At 36.9% G+C, this 6,000-nt stretch overlaps 1 long non-coding RNA gene across 1 annotated transcript in view; it reads right to left on the bottom strand.

Annotated features, from left to right (window-relative positions):
* Positions 1–790: 790 nt before the first annotated feature.
* LOC110223078 (uncharacterized) overlaps positions 791–6,000 on the bottom strand; it is a 31,831-nt gene continuing 26,621 nt past the window's right edge. Inside the window, exons 3-4 of the long non-coding RNA XR_002328582.2 lie at positions 4,160–4,231; positions 791–3,380 (exon numbers count right to left, since the gene is read on the bottom strand). This is a non-coding gene — a long non-coding RNA (uncharacterized LOC110223078). The remainder of the gene's footprint in view (positions 3,381–4,159; positions 4,232–6,000) is intronic.

The raw sequence follows: 6,000 nt of genomic DNA, 5'->3' as shown, positions 1-6,000 counted from the left end.
TCTAATCCTATATGTGTCTATGAAGTTACTTCCTACACTGGTAGGGATAATTGCCTCGCTAAGAAATGTCCTAGACACAATCCTTATCCAAGCTCTTTTTTTTTTTTATTAAATGAAAGAACACTAAAGTGTTAAGAAATAGAAACCAAGTAGTTTGTTTTTGTTTTGTTTTGTTTTGGGGGGGACAGGGTCAATACTGAAAAGGAAACAGGGAAAACCTTCACAGAATTCAGGATTGGTAAACAGCATGTCACAGCCAGAGAGATCCAAAGTAAGAATAAAAGTAATTCAGGAAAATTGAATAAAAATGTAAATTAGATTATTGGACTAGGTCCTGGGAGTAAGATAAATACTGTAGTAGACTCTCATGTCAACTTTGACGGTAATGGTGATTAGTGAGATTTGATAATTGAAGGGAGACAGCCAAGGCAGAACCTGAAATCTTCTACACCCAGGTCCTGTGACATATTGTTATTTGACTCAATTAGCTTAAATTACTGAGACATAACTGAATAAAGTATATCATAAGCTATGACTCACCCAAGCACATGCCATTTGGTAGGGTAATTCAAGTTTTGTTAACAATAAATTACGAGCTAATGGGAGTCTGTAAACAATTTTTGAGCCTAGGAAAACACATTTTTTATTTTAAAGGAAGACTAATAGTCTTAAAACAGCAGCCTCTTATATTAACTATGCAGATATTAAGAGTTCTAATGCTGATAAATGAACCACGTCAATTTAGGTAAAACAATTAACCTTTATTTCTTTAGATGAAAAATAGGACAAGTAATACCTAACATGTATATATTGTGACATTTTTTAAAAATCATGCACATAGATTACATCTAAAATAGAGGGTTACAGATAATAAATATACTATTTTGCATATAGTTAATTGTTGTCTATATTACTCCTTTCATATTAACGATTTGGAACGGTTTGGAAAAATGAAATATATGGAGATGTCCTTATCTTTCTAGACAAGAAGGATATTGATGAATTGCTGTTATTATTCAATGTTTTAGAAATGCTCTGTCCTTTGTGACCTCAATTGGGGCTTTCTTGGCAAAGATACTAGAGTGGTTTGTCATTTCCTTCTCCAATTCATTTTACAGTCGAGAAAACAAAGGCAAATAGGGTTAAGTGACTTGCCCAGGGTCATACAGATAGTAAGTGTCTGAGACCAAATTTGAACTTAGATCTCCCTTACTCCAGGCCCAGCATTCTATCCACTGTGCCATCTACCTGCCCCAAGATGGATTTTAGACAATTACAAATATTTTCTATAATTTTTTCACCTCAAACGTTGACATCAGCATACTTTTTAACAGTTTTGCTTTTCTGATATTCCACTGTGTCCAAATAGAGAATTGTATTCTTTTTTTTTTTTTTTCGGTTAGGCAATGGGGTTAAGTGATTTGTCCAGGGTCACACAGCTAGTAAATGTTATGTTCTGAGGCCGGATTTGAACTCAGGTCCTCCTGGATCCAGGGCCGGTGCTCTATCCACTGCACCACCTAGCTGCCCCAAGAATAGTATTCTTCTACCCCTCTAATAATCCCATTATTTCTTAAGTTTGCCATTACATTGGTGTTGCATCTACAAAGTAGAGATTCAGTCATTGTTGAGGTACTTCCATCATCCAGAAATGTTCTAGACCTCTGTCTCTCTGTCTCTCTTCCAAAAGCAGAGCATCTAATATTTACTTGTCATAATTGAGAGTTTCATCCTTCAGAGAACAGGGTAGAAATGATGAGAACCCCAGGGTGGTGTGGCAAAGGGGAGAAATTACTCTGTTTTGTTTTTTATTTTTGTTTTTTGTGAAAGTAGAGAGGAGGGAAAATGCAATGATCTGACTTAGAGAGAGCAGATTCCAAAGGGTTTAAAGGAAAGATTCTATAGCCTAAACTTCTACCAAAGGGCTTTCAAAAGAGAAAGGACTGGTAGAAAGAGGTATATTTACATTTAGTAGAGTATAATAACTGATAAATATAGATGAAATTGAGGGAGAAGGAGAAATAATCATTCAAAAAGGGAGATATCTCAAGGGACTGATATATTATCATGCAGGAACCAGAGTTTAAAAATCCACTCAGAAGGTGAAGTTCTTTCAGCAGAAGCCCCGGATTCCCTGCGATGGCAACAGAGCAGCTCAAAGAATTTCCTGAATTATTCAGAATAGGATTAACTGAAAACATCAGAAATAAAGACAGTGATTGAGGCTCTTAGGAAATAAACCATTGTCTAACAAGAACTTGGATAATTGGGGGGGAAATATAGACACAAGCCCCCTATAACAATAGATTTTTTAAAAATGAAAAAATAAAATAAAAGCAAAAATATAGAAGCAAAAAGAAAAAAATGGGGTTCTTTGGGGAAAAAAAAGAACTTATGAGTCCAAAAAACAAAACATTTAAGTACTTGCTAATGTCAAACACTATGAGAAGTGTTGGTTATAGTAACACAAACCAAAGACATTCCCTACCCTAATTCTTGTTGTATAGTTGTTCAGTTGTGTCCTGCTCTTCATGATCCCATGGACTAGAGCACTCCAGGCCCTTCTGTCCTCCGTTACCTCTAGATATCTGTCCAAATTCATGATTGTTGTTTCTATGATACCATCTACCCATCTCATCCTCTGTCATCCCCTTCTCCTTTTGCCCTCAATCTTTCCCAACATCAGGACCTTTTCAAATGAGTCCCATCTTTTCATTATTTGGTCAGAGTAATTAAGCGTCAGCTTGATTCCAGTGAATAGACTGAATTATTTTCTTTAAATATTGACTGATATGACCTCTTTGCTGGCCAAGGGACTCTCAAAAGTCTTCTCTAGCTCCACAATTTGAAAGTGTTGATTCTGCCATGCTCAGTTTTCCTTATAGTCCAATTCTCAACAGCCATACATTGCTACCGGGAAGAAGAAAAAAAAAACATAATGGACTATATGGACCATTACTGGCAAAGTGATGTCTCTGATTTTTAGTATGCTGTCCAAATTTTCCATAGTTTTCTTTCCAAGGAGCTACTCTAAAGAGATAGATTTTTTTTTTTTTTGGCTAGGCAATGGGATTAAGTGACTTGCCCAGGGTCACACAGCTAGTAAGTGTTATGTGTCTGAGGCCAGATTTGAACTCAGGTCCTCCTGAATCCAGTTCCAGTGCTCTATCCATTGTGCCACCTAGCTGCCCCGAGATAGATTATTCTAATAGGATATTTTAATAGTTGTTTATAACTCATATACCAAAGTGGTGACCAAAGAAGAATAATTTGGTAAGAGGTAGTAAAATGGTGTCATTGAGTAGTAGAGTGATATTCTTCCGCCAAGAGCAATGGCAAATCTCCCAGGAAATGATTCAATACTGGTCTGGAACTTGCACCTGGGGAAGGAATGAGAGAGGGGTGGATATACCATATTGACAAGGTTGTTGGTGATGGCTAGGAAGTAGGGAATAAAGTGAGGGATGGCTGGAGCCTACCTAAAGTAATAGGCCTTATGTGGTAATCATCAGTCAGGGCAGCAGTAGGCCAAGTCAAAATTTCAGAGAAGAAAAGATTAAATCCTCCAAGGCACTGTCTCCATTCTTGGAAGCAAAAGGATGATATGCCAAATGTGATGATTGAAATGTAGCAGGTAGCTGGAAATAACATCCACAGCTGGGCAGGGAACTCCGCTACCCTCCCCTCATGTAGCCAACCTTAATCAATCTGTTGCCATGTTATTAAAAAAAAAAGATAAAAAATTTCCTTCTTTCAATGGAAAGGAAGAGAGAGTAGAAAATGTCAGAAGTGAGAATTAAGCACATCCAATTTAGAGAGGATGGAGGTACTCCACCAGTGTAACTTGGAAAGAGATTCTTAAAGCTACTGGTGACCAGCTGATTTAGCAGCCTCAACTACTTCCGTGACAACCACTACCACTATTGAGAGAGTAGAAGCCATCTAAGCTGATTCAGGAAAGAACCTGGCTATAAAAGGACAATAGTAATGCTTTTCCTCCCATCTTCTTGCCCTTTTTCCTCTCTCTCCGAGAGAGAGTGAGCACCCGTTTCAAAACTCATTTCTCTTTCTATAAAATTTAGATTTTACACTGCTCTTTGTATCTACAAGCCAGTATTAAGATGGAAATTGGTTAACTAAAGATACTACTAGACTGTACCTGGTTTAATGGTTCAAAGGGAGTAGGTGAGGGCAGGTGGAGGATTTTGTCATAACTGCTCACCAATAGTATCTGAAAGAAAATGTGAAGAAAAATAAAACCTATTTCAGTTATCTGGCATCATTTTAGAAAAAGCTCAATATGGTGGGAGGACATACTCAATAGTAATGATAATAATTGTAACAAGAATCACTAGCATTTATATAATGCTATGTGCCAGACACTGCACTAAGCATTTTACAAAAATCATCTCACTCTATATTTCCAATAACCTTTGGAGGTATGCAACATTATTATGCCCATTTTGCAGTTGAGGAAACTGAGTAAAACAGAAGTTAAGTGACTTGCCCAAGGTTGCACAGCTAGTAAGTGTCTCAGGTTGAATTTGAACTCCAGTCCTCCTGATTCCAGGTGGTGCATTCCATCCACTCAACCACCTAGCTGCCCAATGGAATATGGAGGGCATTCCCAAAGAGGAAATACAATTAACCCCATTTGCTGATAATAAATCTAATATGCTTTAAAAACTCCAGAAAATTAAGGAAGAAAGTAATTGAGAATTATTAGCCTTAACTAGGTAGTAAGTAAATGCAAAAATAAGTAAGATGCAAAATAAATCTATAAAAATAATTAGTATTCTTATACAGCACTGGGCAGCTAGGTAGCTCAGTGGATTAAATGCCAGACCTAGAGTCAGGAAGACCAGAGTTCAAATTCTGCCTCAGATTATAGCTGCATGACCATGAGCAAGTCACTTAACCCTTTTTGCCTCACTTTCCTCATCTGTAAAAAAAGCTGGAGAGAGAAATGGCAAACCATTCTAGTATCTTTGCCAAGAAAACCCCAAACGGGGTCACGCAGAGTCAGACACAACTAAACAACAAAATACAGCACTTAAAGAAATCAGGAAGAAGCAGCCATAATTCAGGATGACTACAAAGTATATGAAATAGCTGAAAGTTCACCTACCAAGACACAGTAAGTGTTTACATATATAACCAGAAAAGACCTTGTCATAGAAATAAAAGGAGAAAACAACCTGAACTACTAATTGCTTATATTTGGGCTCTACCAACATAATGATTGTCAAAGCTACCAAATTACTTAACCCCAACTGTACTACTAAAAATAAAGAAATAAATAAAAATCCAGGGAAACTGTAGCTCTAATATTCTAGTCTAATTACTCTTTCCAGAAAAAAGGAAGTGAATTTAATCTAGTATGGCTAGTTCTAGATGCCTTACACATTAATAATCCCCTGAATAATGCATCCTAGAATTTGGCTTGAAATGGCAGACTCAACTCACTTCCATTTCTGTTTTTCAAAATCTGGTCTTCTGCCTTTTTCCAATCCTGTGGTGTCTCTCCAATTCACTACGATCTTTCACATGATCCATGACAGAAGTCCAACAATCACATTTTCTAGTTTTTTTCAATACCTTCAGATGTAGTTTATGTAGGTTAGGTGACTTGAACTCGTCATGACAATGTAAATAATGTGCCCTGGAAGTCCCTTGTTCCTCTTGCTATGAAGAGAGTGGCATTTTTCATCATCCTTTTTTCAGGGATCTTACTTAACCTGGGCATCAAATTCTTATCAGTAATTTTTGTTAGCCTGTTCTAGTCTAGAGGACATTCTTCTTACCATAGAAAATGGAAGCAAAATAAGTTCTCCTTGGAGTGGCACTACATTTTCTCTGTCATTGGTTAATGCATCATCACCTTCACCTGTAATCTCATTGCTTCTTTTAGTCCTGATCATTTCTCCACAATAAGAAATATAAACTATACAACTTGATCAAGGTGAAAAAAAAAAAGATGGGAAAAATTAATGTTGGAGG

Source organism: Phascolarctos cinereus, unplaced genomic scaffold (genome assembly GCF_003287225.1).
Source record: "Phascolarctos cinereus isolate Bilbo 61053 unplaced genomic scaffold, phaCin_HiC Scaffold_9;HRSCAF=440, whole genome shotgun sequence".
Taxonomy (NCBI): domain Eukaryota; kingdom Metazoa; phylum Chordata; class Mammalia; order Diprotodontia; family Phascolarctidae; genus Phascolarctos; species Phascolarctos cinereus.
The sequence above is the reverse complement of the archived record's forward strand: the minus strand, read 5'-3'. Positions and strand labels throughout refer to the sequence as shown.